General features: G+C 43.0%; 2 protein-coding genes across 11 annotated transcripts in view; one reads left to right on the top strand and one right to left on the bottom strand.

The window, feature by feature from the left end:
• The window catches only part of LOC114875599 (cell adhesion molecule 3-like), a 107,605-nt gene extending 93,218 nt beyond the window's left edge, over window positions 1–14,387 (bottom strand). For 2 of the 3 annotated variants that reach the window (XM_029186045.2, XM_029186047.2), the window contains exons 1-3: window positions 14,289–14,387; window positions 14,137–14,207; window positions 12,574–12,680 (exon numbers count right to left, since the gene is read on the bottom strand). The gene's annotated coding sequence lies outside the window, so the exon portion shown is untranslated. Of the gene's footprint in view, window positions 1–12,573; window positions 12,681–12,778; window positions 12,811–14,136; window positions 14,208–14,288 lie in introns of those variants that run through there. The other variant, XM_029186046.2, reaches the window with a different exon arrangement.
• Window positions 14,388–14,515: 128 nt separating this feature from the next.
• The window catches only part of LOC114875593 (tyrosine-protein phosphatase Lar), a 160,691-nt gene continuing 158,772 nt past the window's right edge, over window positions 14,516–16,434 (top strand). For 6 of the 8 annotated variants that reach the window (XM_029186034.2, XM_029186032.2, XM_046287615.1 and 3 more), the window contains exons 1-2: window positions 15,308–15,490; window positions 16,326–16,429. The gene's annotated coding sequence lies outside the window, so the exon portion shown is untranslated. Of the gene's footprint in view, window positions 14,617–15,307; window positions 15,491–15,659; window positions 15,914–16,325; window positions 16,430–16,434 lie in introns of those variants that run through there. The other 2 variants (XM_029186030.2, XM_029186031.2) reach the window with 2 other exon arrangements.

Below are 16,434 nucleotides of genomic sequence, written 5' to 3'. Positions count from 1 at the left end.
CTCTTCGAGTTAAAATATCGAAACTGCATGCTAAGCGATTTCCACGAAAATTGAATTATTTCGACTTTGCCCGTTTACCCGAGCCAGCGAAAGAGCTTCGCTCCGTCGAAATACTATCCGATTTAATGTAATCTAAGAAACTGGCTGAGCAAAAGCTAAGAAAAAGATGAGCAATCGAGGAAACATCGGTGGCGGCTGATTTATTTCCATGAACGGACGTCGCAAGGAAAATAAAGCAAGCAACTCATCTATGAGAGACGGAGCGAAGGGAAAAACAGTGAACAGGGGAGGGTCGGCAGACCCGGAACGGGAAGGAAGAAAAGAGGTGAGATACTTGAAGAAATCGTGCTAGGAACACACAGAGTTCCCTTCCAGTCTTGTTTCGGTGCAGAGCCAGCACTCGAAGAAGAGACGACACTGGAAGAAAAATAAAAGTCAGCTCCTCGGGCCAGGTCATCTTTCCTTCTTTCCACTCCCGGCATCTCTTTCCGCTACCTTTTACCTCACCTCTTTCTAGCCTATTTATTCTCCACGGTTCGCCGTCACCTTTTTCGAAATTACGCTAACAGGCAAAGCATCCTTGAAATTCGTTTTCTCTTCTCTTGGCCAGCTATTAATTTCGATGATTTGCCTCCGATAAAATCCAGACTTGTAATGAAAACAGCGTCGAAACGTTTGCGACGGTGTATAACTAGAAAACTCGAGAGAGAGGAACGCGTAATTTCGATTACTTCGCGTCAGGGAATATCAAACGCTGTTGAACAGCGAGCAACAGAGCCGTAGAAAGTTATATCGGGTTCGACTAAAACTTTCATCGAATATTCTATATTTCAGCCAACGCTATTCGAATATCAAAGTACGCTAACCAAACCATTATTACCGGCAAACGAAAGTTCGGTTAAACCCTGATAAACACGATTTACCATATTCCGCCTTTAATCTAACGAAATAAAGGATGCTCAAGACCTAAATAGCGCATACTCGGTTTCGGTTGAGATCGAATCGATGTACAGAATCCGACGCCGACGTTTCGAACGTTCGACAAACGGTATTGCCAGGTGTAACGTTAAAAACGACGCGAAAGCAAAATCGAGTAACGCGCCGCGGTGGACGCGTATCGTTTTCGTATGACGAATAGTTTTGGTCCAGGCGTATCAATCCAGCGTGGAAAATGGTAAGGGGAACGTTTTAAAAAACCAACACTAACAGAAGAGACGAACGAAACAGCGATTCGTAACTGTTTCCGAGGCAAAAGTATCGGCACACACGAAAAGATGATTCAGGTCGAGCAAAGAGAAAAAGTGGAAAAGGGGGAAAAGAAGAAAGGAGAGCCGAGCGACCAATGGGGATTCGAGTAAAAGTAGCACGGCTACGAATTGCTCTAGATAAAAGTGATCGAGACCGTAGGAGCGATTGCAATATAAAATCTTGGTGGGATTCAAACCATATGGTATTCCAAGCTTTCGCAGTACGTACGTCCATCGGTATACGTACCCTTCAATTTCCGTATCGACGTACCTACATTTTATCGGCTTTCTTTTACTGGCAATTTTCAGCGTGAAACCGCGAAACGCCATTCTTTCCTTCTTTCACCATTTCTTTTCGTAATTCTCTATAGCGTTTTCACAAGACGGAAAAGTGCTCTGCATACTTGGACACCGAAAGTAAACGCGTTCGGTGCCCATTTTTCATCCGTATTCTAGGATCGTTTTCGAGTCTGTGATTTTAGAGCGACTTGATCGAATTTACCCGCCTTTACGAGATCTACAACAATAATCTTTAGGTAGACGTAACGCGAAGAAAACAGAAAGCGGTGTTCGCTTCGCGTTTCATCGCGGTTCTTTGAATTTATGCAAAAGAGCAATCTTTCGGGAAAACGGATAACGTCGTTCGATTTAACATTGCTAATTTACTGCGAGCAACGGTCTTCTTCGTAGTTGGTCGAATACCGGGTTAGGTAGAAAGCAGAGAGAAGAGATACGGTACATAAGCAACACACCGTAGCAAGAATAACCGAGGAGGAGGTTGAAGTAGCATCGCGAGCTAAATTCTAAAGCGGTTGCTGCGTGTGCACCAGCACACCCATTATGCCGGCTTTGTTCCGTCAGACTGGAACAGAGGCTGGTATTCCCGACGATTTCCTATGGGATCTTCGATACCCCTTCATTTTCCACGTCTGCCTCTTCCTATATTCGAACGAAGCTAGCTGCACGGCCTTTGCCTAGACAAAACCTCCTACTCTCAACGTCGTTTTCTTTGTTCCTTCTTGTAACTACCAATCCATAGCCGTGTTGCTCGTTATGCGGCTACAACGCTCCTGTCAAACCCTTTTCTACAGACGTCTTCGTAATTTCGCTAATATTCTCTTTAAATTCGTGATACGTCGCGAAACGCGATTCAAACGCAAAAGGAAGATCAAGCAACAACGAGATTGCAAGAAGGAGATCGAAACGCGGTTTGACCGGCCGCGGTCGTTTGACCAACTGAATGAAAGTCGAAGGGAGAGGAAGTTGAACGAGGTACTTTGTCAGGTTTTCTGGTCGTTGAAGAACCGACTTTACCTATACAATTCCTACCGACGATCAAAGGCCATACTTGCAGATTCAAAGCGTTGCTTCTGCCTCTGCGAGCCCGCGACTTTGTGCTTCTTACTGCAAAATCGAGAAAGTACACGAAAGAAGAAGACTATTTTGAATAACCGAGCACGTCGCTAAGCGCGTTAAAAGAGGTTCTTAGAGAAAATCTATTATGAATGACGAGATTGAAAATCGTGTTCCAAAAATAATTGATCGTATTAGGATCGGATGTGTTCATTTCGTTAAAATATTTAATGGCCAATCAAAGTGCTGTGATTTCGGACGATCGATCGGATCTTTATTAAGGGAAGAAAACGAAGGTTCGGGGGCAAAGTGAAAAAGACGTAAGTAGGTAGAAAAGCTAACGTCAAATTGCGGCGCAGCGGAGAAAATTGCGTTTTGTCGATAATATCGGGGCGAGTTGATAACGGAGTGGTAGTGCGGGGTAAACGAACCCCTCCTCGTCTACGTTCAAGTCCCGTGGTAGCGACGCCGCTGGCGGCACGACTGTCTCGTGTGCACGTGTACGCTGATGTATGCGCCGACGTGCAAGCCTGCTTTGCATTTTTACGGTACACCTAGAACGAAGCGGTATAAAGCGATCTCTTCGTTCCATGCGCGTACAAGCGTACAAGCGTACAAGCCTGATGTGTAGGGTACGCGGGGCACTGTAACGCGGTTGCTCGCGTGTTTCACGGGAATCGAGGAAAATATCTACGCGAGGCCAATGGAATTTCCCTTCTACCTAGCGAACCATGTTTCACCCTCAATACTCCGAGCACATTTATCAGTAGACGATACTTATTTTCGACGGGACACGCGTTAATCGCCACGACCGACGCGACGCGACCGTTAAAACAATCGATACCCGCGGATTTATCCTTAAACCCCTACGAGATCGAGCTAACATGAAGGAAAACTTTGAAAGCGGAGCAACGACGGCGAATCAATGTCGCCGGTTGGAATAATGCGGTTGCGGAATTGTTAGCGAGGGGAAAAAGCTGAAAATTTCTAATTCGTGGTCCAGTTACGTTTTTTTCTTTTTTTTTTTTTTACTATTTACCCTTGCAGGCTGTTCGTGTCCGCTTTTATGCGCCGATTCTGCGGCTTCTATTTTTTTCCTTCATTTTGTCATTCCCTTTTCCCAACTGCACCTTGTTGCGGTGGATATTCTGGCAAGCTCCCCTCGCGTCCCTCGAACAAAACCCCAGTTCCGTTCTCCTACCGTACCGAATGCGCTAGCTCGTTGCAACACCCCGCAATTCCCTGCATCCTCGTCGCGTTTCCGGTATACCTCCCTACCTACCTTTACCACACCGCCTCTGTCTCTGGCTATGCTTCCACTTCTGCCTCTGCCTCTACCTACTCTAACGCATTGCCTCTATACTCTACTCTGTGCGTTCCCTCTTCCCTAGACTTCCTAGGACCCTCGCGACGCTCGTGCTTTTGTTTCGAATTAACATTAGGAGGTTTCCACGTCAGAGAATTTATACCAAGCTACAAATAAGCTGTGTCGGTTTGCAGCGACGTAACATTTCGAAATAGCAAATTTCTGCTGACAAACTATTTCACTGGTGGAAATCAAAAATTCAACAAAGGACGGGAAACAATAACGGGCTATTTCGATGAAACCAGTTTTCCCGGGATGTAACAAACTCATCGCGCATCGTTTACATCTGTATCCGCACCTGTGAATCTTTTCACGTGTTTATTACAACGGGCATCGCGCACGGATCGCTATCCATCAAAAGGATCAAAATACACAAGGGCAAAGTATTTGACGTTTGAAGCGAAAAATTCATATTACCAAAAGTGCAACGCGTATGAATTTACGACTATCCATAAATCCTCGCTTATACCGAATTATACTCTGCGTCTTTCATTACCGTCCGTAAAATGATGAATCGTCCGACAAAAATAACATTGACGTACGTATTAACAGTGACAAATAATCCAAATAATCTTTTCATATTACTCAGCTTTAATTTATCCCGATTTACGTTGACCTGACCGCAAGAGGAAGAAAGAAAAGAAAGAAACGGATAACGTCGTGGAAAATTTTGTCATCGTACCAGACACCCTTAGAATAGCCGTCGTATCAGTGTCTTCCCCTTTTATTCTCTCGTCGCTGTAGGCTACTCGTTCTTCCCGCTACTATTCTTTCTAGACACCGTAAAGCAGGTATTCGAATAACCTGGCCTAAATACGGTAGCCCGGTTACCAACGCGTCGCGACGTCTCGATTCGCTTGCAAAAATTAAATCGCGTAACGTATTATCGATTAAACGAAACAAGACTGAAAAATACGTGTACCAGTGTGCTGCTCGGGTATATCGTACTCGATATGCTTTTATTAGTACCTTTGTCGAAACACGTGGCCCGTAATCCGAAAGCATTTCACGAAATATCGTGCAATGAGATGAAACTGGGAATGTAATCGGCGAGGATGAAACCATTTTGGCCAGGTCGAAAGGCTGTACAGGATCGGAAACACGGTTTAAAACATTCGGAATCAAAGGTTCGTTGTTTGCCTCGTCGTGGTACCAAGTAAACGATAGGATCTTCTTTAATAAATTAATTACAAATTACGGTTAACATCGTTACCCAGTCTCGTCGACCAAAACGATTCCAAGTATAGATTTATCCCGACTGAAAGTGATAATACTTTCTAGGTAACTGGAGCACCGTGACGAGCACGAAACGAAACGAATTCGAGTTTTTACATCGGTTGTATCGAAATTACAACAAAGACTTTATCTCTGTTAATAGAAGCGCGACTGGTTGGTTCGCGTATCCCTCTAAATCGAGGTTCGAAATCGTTTGCAATGTTCGATTCACGCATCGCCGGACTTTAATTCGGTATTTCGAAACGCAATTTTCCAAGCCACTCTTCGATGACGCGTTCCGAGCGTGCGAGCTTTTACAAGCGTAAGCACGATTAAGCTTTGCCCTCTTGAACACGCAGTCGAACGAACGATTACGTATACCCGGCTAATTGCGAGAGGGCTAAAGAAAGCAACAACGTTGCACGTGTATTATTTCTAACACGAATTCTAGCATACACAGAGAATGGTAGATCAAACAAGAAATTGTTGAGAAGAAAATGGAAGAATGGTAGGTTAGTTTACCGAGAGACGCGCGAGAGACAAGGGTTCAGGCTCCGTGAAAGAAAGGGGAAAAGAGGAAAATGCGAAGAGGCGAGGAAGGGAAGTTGGCAATATCGTCTAGGAGGATGCCGATTTTGTACGGTGACGCGACACCGTAGGCAGCCAATCTCGAAAGCTGCTTCGCGTTGACGAGAACCTCGCCGTCCGGTTCATCGGCCACAAAGGATCGAATCTTCCTCTTGCGCGAGATCAGAGATTGTAGAGGGAAAGGTTTTCACGAAAGAGGAAGAAACTTTCTCGGTGAACACGGCTGATAACCGTTCGATACCGTGATCTTCGCTCTTTCGATGCATACACGTTTGTCGCGTTCGAAAGAAAATCTTCAAAATTCAGGGTAAAGTAAGCCTTTCAAATCATTCGAGATTAAGAACACGTATAATAGGTATAATAGGTATAAAAATGCATGGGTTCGGGATCGGACGAATGTAAGTAGAGTATCGACGTGACGGTAGAACGGAAACGTTTTATACATAGTTAGTTGGAGTTTATGAATAATGAAATGCGAGAAAAGGGCGTAGAACGTGGAAGGCGCGGTCGAGAAGGCCAACAGTCATAATCGCAGCTTAGAATGCATAGAATAATTGCGCGCGTGCATTGCACCGTAGGCGGCTTAAATGCTGCGGCAATCGTAAAATATAATTTCTTCGAGCCGGCTTATTACGCCGGTCTGTCCTCCCCGTTTCGTCGCTTCCGCGCTTTTCATCCTTTTTTTAAGGCTACTTTCGCCACTAGGTAGTTTGCGTGATGGCAAAACGACCAATACCGTGGTGAAATAACAAGGAAGAAAAAGTCTTTGCAAAAGGGCGGGTGGCAGTGTGAAACGCGACTGAAAACGCGAGGGTGGAGGCAACGAGCATTTTGCGGTTACGCGTGTCTCGCGTTACTGCAAAATACTTGCTACCATTCAGCGATAAAGTGAGGATAAACAGTGCTTGCCCTCTTCTTTTTCGCGGCTCTTTATTCTACGCCCTTTCGCGAATCTGTACTAGCTCACGGTTAGAAACGCGTTCTCTCTTTCTTTTCTTCTCTCTCGGCTAATTAAATAAAGTACGCGTATTCGGTTTACGTTGAAAGCGTTTAAACTAAAAACGATTCGTATTCGAGTGTACGTTACGATCGAGCTGACAATTTGCCAATTCCTCCGAGCGAGTTTGTTGACCCAGCAGAACTACCGTCTTACCGAAACGGACTAGAAAAAGGAACGCTGGCTTTACTTGGCAAATTTTATCAGTTTCGCGATTTCTTGGCCTCGATCCAGCCATGACTCCCGAAACGAGACAGTACCGTTTATTTTTCTCGGCCATCGCAACCAGAGAACCTTCATCTACGATCTTACTTGTGTTTTTCCCGACAATTCAATCCCTCTGAGCTACGGCCCCTATCGTGTTAAATTACGATCCCGTTGATACCTTCATCCGATAGTTTACCAATTTTCCATACGCATGCAAAGTAGGCTTTTATCAGATTTTCTTTGCCACTATTCTTTTGAAATCCTACGGATTCTGCGCGCACGAGCTTCGGCGGCCAATATCTTGGAGTGCGACTTAGCACTGATCCTTCGTTATACGTATATCCCCCGAATGTAAATAGCAAAGTCCGTGCTAGTTGAACGTCAGTGGTGATCAACAGCGTCAACTAGAAGACTTAAAATAGATCTGGATCGAATACCAAACTCGCTGACTCGTACTACTTTTGCGATCAGCTGCACGAGTCAACTGAAACTTTTGTCTGAATTTGTGGCTCGAAGAAACGAATCGATTCGAAATTTTGAAAAAGTTTTGAAAAAGTTTTCGGTTTTTTTGAGGGCGAACAAATTTGGCATAGGAAGAAAACAGGGAACGAACGGAGATATATTTGCGGATTCTTTGAGAGGAAGAAAGAGAAACGGGGAACGGAAGCGATGGGTGGGTTAACACAGTAACAAAGTCCAAAATGTTTTTCCTCTACTGGACCGTCGAGTGCTCAATATCTATGCTAATCCGGTCTACCGCTTCTTCGGTGCACGCTACCACACTTTTCAGCGTCACTCGTACTCCTTATCGTTTCCTCTTCTTACTTTACGTTTCGCCCTTTCCCTCCTGCCTGGCTTTTGTCTCTGTATAGTTAAGCAAACAGCAAGACGAAAGGCGATTTCGCGAGTAAGGAATCGATGGTTCGATTCTAACGAAATGGCCGAAAGGTCAAGAGGTTCAGCAATGAAAATACTTTTATCAATCTCGCGTACACGTAACGAGTCTTACAACTTCTACAACCGTTTAAACAATTTACCCTTGTCAAACATCGCACGCGATTACGAATATGATTACAGGCGAATAATTTTCTAGAAAAACGGAGCAGCAACCCTTTCGAAAGTTTCATATCAATTTCAGCATCCTGTTATCGTAATTTCTCGAGTGTTAGAAGAAACCAACAACACGTTATACCTTACTATTTACCGTATCGATCCGGCTTTCTTTTCCGCGTAAACGTTTACTTTTCACCAACGGATATTATTACACGGCTTGCACAAACGTTCCTCTATTTGTGTTATGTATCACGGAATTACAGACCGTTTTTATCCCCAAAAAACCGAATTCGATGAAATCTTTCAGCTTAAAAGCTGAATCCTGATCGTATACCAATAGAAGGAGAACCGAATAGAATTTCTTCGCGAAACTAACAATCGATCCTCGAACAGTTGTGGGAGTAAGCTAAAAAGCAAGCGATCAGAGTCGAACGCGATATCGACCAGCTGCGTTCGAATATTTCAATGTTTGCACTCGCCATCGACTGGATTTCACTATTCTCTATTCTCTGTTCTATGCCTCTGCCTATGCTTCATCTATCGGCCCCCCTTACAGAGAGCTGCATTAGTTCTAATCTAATCTTCGATTCAGCATTTCCGTTATTACTGTCAGCGGTACAATGGAAGGCTGATTAAAGCCGTGCTCTTGATGTTCGCTTTCGAAATTGGTGCGAATCGCTACCACGCTCTACGTGCAACACACATACAATTGCAATATCACGAGGAAAGTAATGGAAGAAGAACAATAGGAGAAAAAAATGTCCAATTTTCCCTACGCGAATCGCTACGAAGTGCCCTCGTTGTGCCAGCGTAACGTTTATAATCGAATAATTCAAACAATTCGGATAACCAAAAATAACTCTCGCTCGTAAATGTTTCGGTCCCTGATTTCTATCTAACCGATTGCCACGAGTTTCCAAAAACGTCGAATCCCGCGCGTTTCGAATTTCATACGGATGGATATTCGGCAGTAATCGCAAAGTGGAATTGCACCCTCCGTTTCGCCTTTCTCTCTCTCTCTCTTCGTCCTTATTTCCCTTTCGCCAAGCAGAAAGAGAGAGAGAGAGAGAGGATTGCTGATCGTTAGCGCGGATGGTCAGCAAATCATTAACGGGATTACGCGTTGTAGCACAAATGTGTGTAAAATTTAGCACGTTCGAGCGAACCGAGAGACATCGAAACGAGAAAAAAAACGGATACGGGATAAACGAGATCTTTACTTTATCCGATCGCGGGAAACGAATCGATGTCAAAAACGCTACAAGAGGTTGCGAATTGTGAAAGCAATCGTGTACTTCCTTCCGAAGCAGGGTTGATCGATAACAACGTTTCTTCCCTTTGTCCGATTTTCCTTGCGCCTTCAGAATTACTACCAATACGAACGTTTAATAGAATTTGACCGATACCACGGGTAGCTTTCAAAACGGCTAATTAAATTGCAAGGTATCCGATATCGTTTGTTAACGCAGCTAACGAACAGAGTCGTTACTTTACAACTCTCGCACAGGCCGCTAATCAATTATCGACTGTCAGGGTAGATATAATTATCTACCGTCACGAGGCACCGAAATCGTTGCTAAACGTAATATCGATTGCTAAAATAGGACGCAAGAGTGCATAAAGTTGCGTTAATTAAAGGGAAAACGTGTAACGGTGCGACGCCCTGTCGCGTGTATCGTGTACACGTGTACACGAAGAAGAATCAGGATTCTCAGGGAAATTGAACGATCCACTTTACGTATAAGCGAGAATCTCGTTTCGAAGTAATTCCGCCCGCTGGCAGTCCGATTAACGTTTTAATCCGATTCCCAAAGTTTACACAAACTCGCGTAGGATCGTCGCGAAGAAAAGCTCGAGATTCGGTAATACGACAGAAATTTTCCGTCGAGAGGTCTGGATTTCCGCCTTGCCGGCAAGTCTCAGTCTTAGTGTCGCGGCTAATTAATCCGCTAAATTAGTAGGTCGGAGAATGAGCGTTCAGCAGAGCGTTGGGAGACCACGAGGCGACGGGGGAGCGCCAAAAAGGCCGCGTCGCGTCGCGTCGCGTCGCTTTACCCGCCTCTGTCTCGTTCTCTCAAACTCGAAGCCAAGCTGATACGAGGCTGACGAGGGTTGTTGCGGTAGTCGCATACACCCCCGCACTGCGAACGCCCGGGATCATTTGCGTTGGCGAATCTCGTGAAAACGCATAACTAAATAAATGCGAGCTAGCACGGTCTCGTACCGTTTTGCTCTCTGTACACGAACGCGTCGCGTTGCCCTTTGCGTACCTCGGTCAAACGCAATAATGCTCTGTAATGGAACAACGTTGTTTCCGTCGCTTCTGGACACGTTTCCGGTGAACGCGCGACGGAAGCTGGCTGGCTATAGCATTCCAACGGAGCTAGAACGAGCGGCATAGCTACCGAGAAAGGAGAGACGGCTTGTCTCTGACCGGCATATATGTACCCTGAGCTTAGGCTTGTTTAACCCCGATTTCGTAGCACTGTACGTGCCATGACGTCACCTGCGTTCAACACCCTCGCGTGGTCATCGATCTGCCACCACCACCCCTTACACCCTCGGACGATGAAGGCGTAACACGAGCCACCGAGCATTTATTCCGACCGAGCACCGGAATGGATACGCTGCACGCTCTTTCCTCTTTCTGTCCGTTTCTCGACTTTCCTTCCGTTTTACCCGCACCCGTTTGAATTTCGTTTGGTTTGCACGTGACGCGCTAACTCTACTTCAAGGACCACCAACCCTTTCGTTTCAAGAGAAGACGCACGGATTACTTATTCTTATTATTACCGATAACCGAAATGTCGAACGTTTCACTATAACGTGAAATACCTGTGAGTTACAGTCGGAACAATGAATTGGTTAAAAAAAAAAAAAAGGAGAAGAGAAAAACGGTTTCCCCTACCGACGATCTCGGACAACATCTCGATTCCCTCGGGTGCTTCGCTGAAAAGACTACTCGCAGTTTCGCGGGAAACTTTCTTCTTTCGTTTCTGTCTCAAAACTTGGCCGAACTCGTGGAACAACGTTACACAAACTGCTTGGAAAAAGTTTGACCTCTCGATCGCGCGTGGCTACAGATAAACACACACGGATGCGTTTACATTGAATCCATTGGTAAGTTCGCTGCCAGCGCACGTGTTATTGACAATTTGTTTCGAGGATACGCAAAGCACGAAGACCTAATCTTTGATATTCTTTCGATTCCGATTTCTATTTCCATTTCAATTTCGAGCCAAGCTTTCTCATCGTATTATCCTGCACCGGTTTCCATCTTTGATTTCATTCGACGGCGGAAACAAACTTAAGTAAATTCGTTTTGCGAGCACGTGTCCCAGTTATTTCATCGATACAAAGAATCGTTAATCGTATCCGCTATTGACGATCACAAAATACGGTTCCTTTGCCTATGTCAGATATGCCATTACGAATTCCCAACGAGCTTCCAATTCTTGATTCGTTTACCGAAATGAACATTTTTTAAAACTACCCTTTAACCGTTTCGTTCCTTCTGTCGCTCTCGTACACCACCGGAATCTGTCAGCAACTACGCCGAAATTCCTTACCGGTAAAACATTCAACCCATCCTCTTAATCGAATATTCTTGTCGAATTCTCCATTCCCTTGTAGCGAGTTACGATCAATCGATCCGAACTAACTAACTTGATTTCACCTTGGACGAAGGAAGGGCTGAAGGAATGACAATAAACAGTTGGAAGGTACATGTAGAGTAACGCATTGGTAAGGGATCGAAGAGTACTTTCCGACGATTGGAACGGCAACAACGTAGGAAATTAGTTCGAAGGCAATTACTCGGCGTACACGCGTAAATCCCTTCCGATATGATTACTGGAACGGAATAGCGGCCATTTCAAGATGGAATTGCCTCGAGCAGTGTTCAGATACAAATCTTCCGACAGGCAATAGGACTCGCCGCATACGGCATATAGCACACAGAATACACGGTACACAACATACAGCATATAGCATACAGTACAGAGCGTGTAACGCATAGTGGCACGCGTTCGTAGCACACGCACCTGGAATACGTCTGATACTGGCGATACGCGTGCGTTTGATGGCTCGAGAAAATGGAGCAAAATCGCTCGGAAGCGATACGGATCGTGCAAACGAGAGGAAAGAAAGAGAAAAAACCAAAGGTGAAAAAGGAATCGAGTAAAACGGTTCGAGAAGAGTTTCAAGAACCGTTTGAGATTAAGAATCGCGACGGTAACTCGTTCGTAATCGCATCCGAGCTTCTACGATCGATTTACGTCAAACTTCCACTAACGCTCCGTGCCTTAGCCAAAGATTTATCCCGTGGGAAATCAGTTAGTTTCCTTGGTTCGAACAAAATTCGTGGCGATCGGAGAAGGCAAGGCGGGGCCTTCTCTAACAGCTAGAATAATCGCTCACCGAACCGTTAAGCTTGATAGCCGATAGTCTACCGAATTTATTCTTACGCTTTACTCCATTCCATACCAAACAACATCTAATTTTTCTGTTTATTGCGATTTATCATACAATTATCAGTATCTTCCTACCTTGTAGATGCTATATGTCGAAGCTGACGCCTCCAGTTGCAGCTTCCGGATCGCTAGCAGCCAAGATAACAGTTGACAGTGCTCGTTTCCACAGGTAGATTGATATCCTATCGATAGAAATCCATTACAGTCTCTCCAATAATGCACACAAACACTTATTTCGCGTCAAATTATTAATTAATTTGTCAAAAATTAGATAATTTACGTCAGAAATCGGTGAACGATCCATCACGTTCGGTATCACAATGCGAACTAATAGCCGATCTCAAATTCGGATCGCTTCGGTTTGATTCGGACCGATTCGTACACTATCGGCGCGGCAAGGTGCGCACCGGTGAAACATTCCACGAGGTATAGAAACAAGATCTCATACCTACGCCAATGTTTACAACCGCGTCATTCGGCGGATCGACGACGGATAATACACTCGTATTTCGACAGACAGATTTAATGCGTAAGTATTCTTTTCAAACATAATAATTCAGACAGAACGCGCTATGAACAAACGTCTGAAAGCGTTCGTTGCACTACCTGGCGCGGTAAAAAAGTTTTGTAAAGTAATCAGAAACATGGAAAGAGACTGCTACGCTACACACACATTTATACGAGTTTGAAACTCCGCCCCCGTAACTTTGCTACCCTTCCGTTATATCGTAGCCGACGACCGAGAACGAAAACGCATCTACAGAGCTTTAAAGTTTTTGGAATTATACTCTCACGATTCCTACAAATTATTGATCTAACTTACTTACAGGACCGAGTACAGTCATTAATTTTTGCCTATTATTTTTCCTATTATTATATAGTTTCTTTCCACGAAACGAGCGTAAATAATGATTCAAAGTCGAACGAATAGAAAGGAGAAAAGAAGCGGAAGAGAAGAATAAGGTAGGAAGGTAGCGTCTAGAAATTATTGACGCTAATTAAACAAGGTATGCGAGACTGAAATCGAAGCAGTAAGTCGCCAAAGTTCGTTCGAGAGTTCGTTAAGGAAGTTATGCGCTTTCGTATGGCAGCGGATAACCAAACTTACGTAACGACTCTTAACGCGATGGTCTTCGTATACGGGACGCAAAGTTCTAGACTTGAGAAATACATATTCCACGATGCTCACAATTTGTTGCACGAAACATCCGACATGCGTCATAAACTTAGACACGCGGCTTTCATTAAAATTTCCCGTCCTACTTTGAGTTTTCTCCACGACACGAAATGTAATATACTTTTCCATGGAATGTACAAGTGGAACAGCTAAATGTTTATGAAAAAATTCAAAATTGCAAAGTGCTATCTCAAACGACAAACATTTAGTACTAACAACACTTGACAATAAGAATACGTCAAACATTCCTATAAAAATCTCATATGTTTTACTAAATACGTCGCAGTATCATTAACGCTATGGAGTAGCCATCTAGCGACCGAAGTGCTACTCCTTTTACAACTAAACGGTACAAGTTTTAGACTAATAACCCTTTTCCTCTTAAAAATGATACATCGGTTTATACTTTCGCTTAAAACAAATAAATTTGATACTACTTTTGCATAAATATTGTTACTCACCCCTTTGTTTGAAGTTTTAAAATCGTGGATCTTTCAAATCGTACAAGTGACGCCATCATCCGATGAGACGCCTACAAAATTCAATCGAATACAAAACGAAAATTGATTATTTTGAAGTAATATTTCGTAGTTCAAATGATAGTATTACAAACCTGAGTGTTAATGGAACTCGCAGGCACATTTTTGCCACTTAACAATTAGTTTATTAATTATTAACACTGTTTAAAGTAAGAGCGTTACATGAGCGCGGGATCACTTTCACCACCTGGTGACGAAAATTGGAACTAACGAACGAGGGCGTGGCTCGGTAGTACAGCATCGTACTGTACTACAGCGCACGAACTTCACAGTGGTGCCACCGTCGACCGACGCTTCCACGTTCCCGCTTTTACCGATTAACTGAAATTGATTTAACATTTCCGTGTATCAAATTACATTGAATTATTCAACAATACTAAGCTACAACGACTCAGGAATCATGTAAGCTAACTTTTATCCACACTGCCCTATTCAATGTCTAGTTATTAGCAATTATTTCGCTCGTGCAGTTCACGGTAACATTTGCAATAGAAAAAAATCAGATTATCTTATATTATTTTATAACATTTTATAACGACTGAGGTAGCATATTCTATAAACAGTTACGATACTTACAGGGGAATATTTAATTTTACCAATATAATGTTTAACCTACCTGCTACGCGTCTTATCCAACTGCCATTATTTCGTGTAGTAGATGGCAGGACAATTCAGTTTGAATGTAGCGTCACTGTGGATCAACAGGAAACATGCATGGTGGCATGCCTGTTTGATTTTCATGTTCAGTTTATTCTGATGTTGACAATTGAAATTTATTGTATAATTTAAAGTTATTTAAATAACGATCGTGTTTCCGTGTCCACAAATTTGAAATACAGTCTTTGAAAAGAATCAAGTATCATATTTCTGTAGAACATGACGAGTTCGTAGCTTAGGAATCAAATAAATTTAAGTATCGATTATGATTTACTTAGATATATATAGAAAAGGATATTAGATATAAATATTAAAGCATTCTTGCATAGAGTTTGTAAAGGAAAAGAATCGGGTTTTGTTTCACGTGGGCTGCCGGCCATGTTTGTAAATTCGCGCCACTTCCCAAGTGAGGAACTCTAAACCAATATGGCCGCGCAGCACCAACACCGCTATGGCGACGTTCTTGTCAGTTTCCTAATTATTGCCTTTTTTACATATTTTACACAAGCTTTTATAAGACCAGTGTGTGAAAAGTAGATACAGTGTACATTGATTGAAAATGTAACGTTAGAAACGATACATTAATGTTTAACTGTTCGACGTAACAACGATAATTGTGGTGAGTGTTTTGCTGCTCCGTACATAATCGTTTCTCCTACCTTGTCATGGTCGTCTTCCAAACAAGGGGCCAATCAATTTGTTTACATCGTGTGTTGAATTGGCTATAAACCGGCATTAGGACGTTGAACTTTGTAGTAGATGACTGTAATCGTGCATTAATGATAAAGATTATATAAAACGTGCTAAGATAAGCATGCGTCCCCTGTCAATTAAACGCGTCAGTACATATAACCTCTCGCGTCCCATAACATTCTCGCTTGTGTTTTCGTACAATTTTCATTCTTCCTTTTGTTACTCGCATCTGTTTAATTTCCTTCTTAATCATTCATGATACCTAGCCTTGATTTTAATTCGGTTTTAACTATTTACGTTTCGTTTGTAAGTACACGCTTCTCTGCTTCTCGAGCTGACTAAAAGAAAGGTATCGATTTTGTAATACTCCTAAACAGTCGTATTATTTTACGTCAAACGCATTGAAAATCATATTGCGTTCATTTATCGATATGTCTTTGATAAATATTTAAGATTAGATCGACGTATCTAACTCCTCTACAGTAATTGTTTGCTTCTGCAATCATGATTACTTCTAAGTAATCGTGTTCGAGTAATAAATGAAAAATTAAGTCGTATATCTATTTCACTTAATGTAAATTTATTTATTAGCCCTGTTTTAATAGTATAAACAATGTAATCCGCCATCTCCATTCTTTTTTCTTAACACTTGTTAATTAATTGCGAATCATTTTCTGTCCCTTATTTTTGTACCTTAAATTAACAATTTACATTGATTCTTTGAAGAAAACTAATGTTTTTTTTTTTTCGTTTGCTTTCAGGGTGAGCTCAGAAAGGATCGAACCGAGAGAAGGCAGGTGTGTACCGACAGAGCCATCCCAAGAGGGAATGCGCAAAAATATTCAAACATTTACAGCAGACAAACGTATG

This window comes from Osmia bicornis, chromosome 10 (assembly GCF_907164935.1).
Source record: "Osmia bicornis bicornis chromosome 10, iOsmBic2.1, whole genome shotgun sequence".
Lineage (NCBI taxonomy): Eukaryota > Metazoa > Arthropoda > Insecta > Hymenoptera > Megachilidae > Osmia > Osmia bicornis.
Note: the sequence above shows the minus strand (reverse complement) of the source record. Positions and strands in the feature narration are given on the sequence as shown.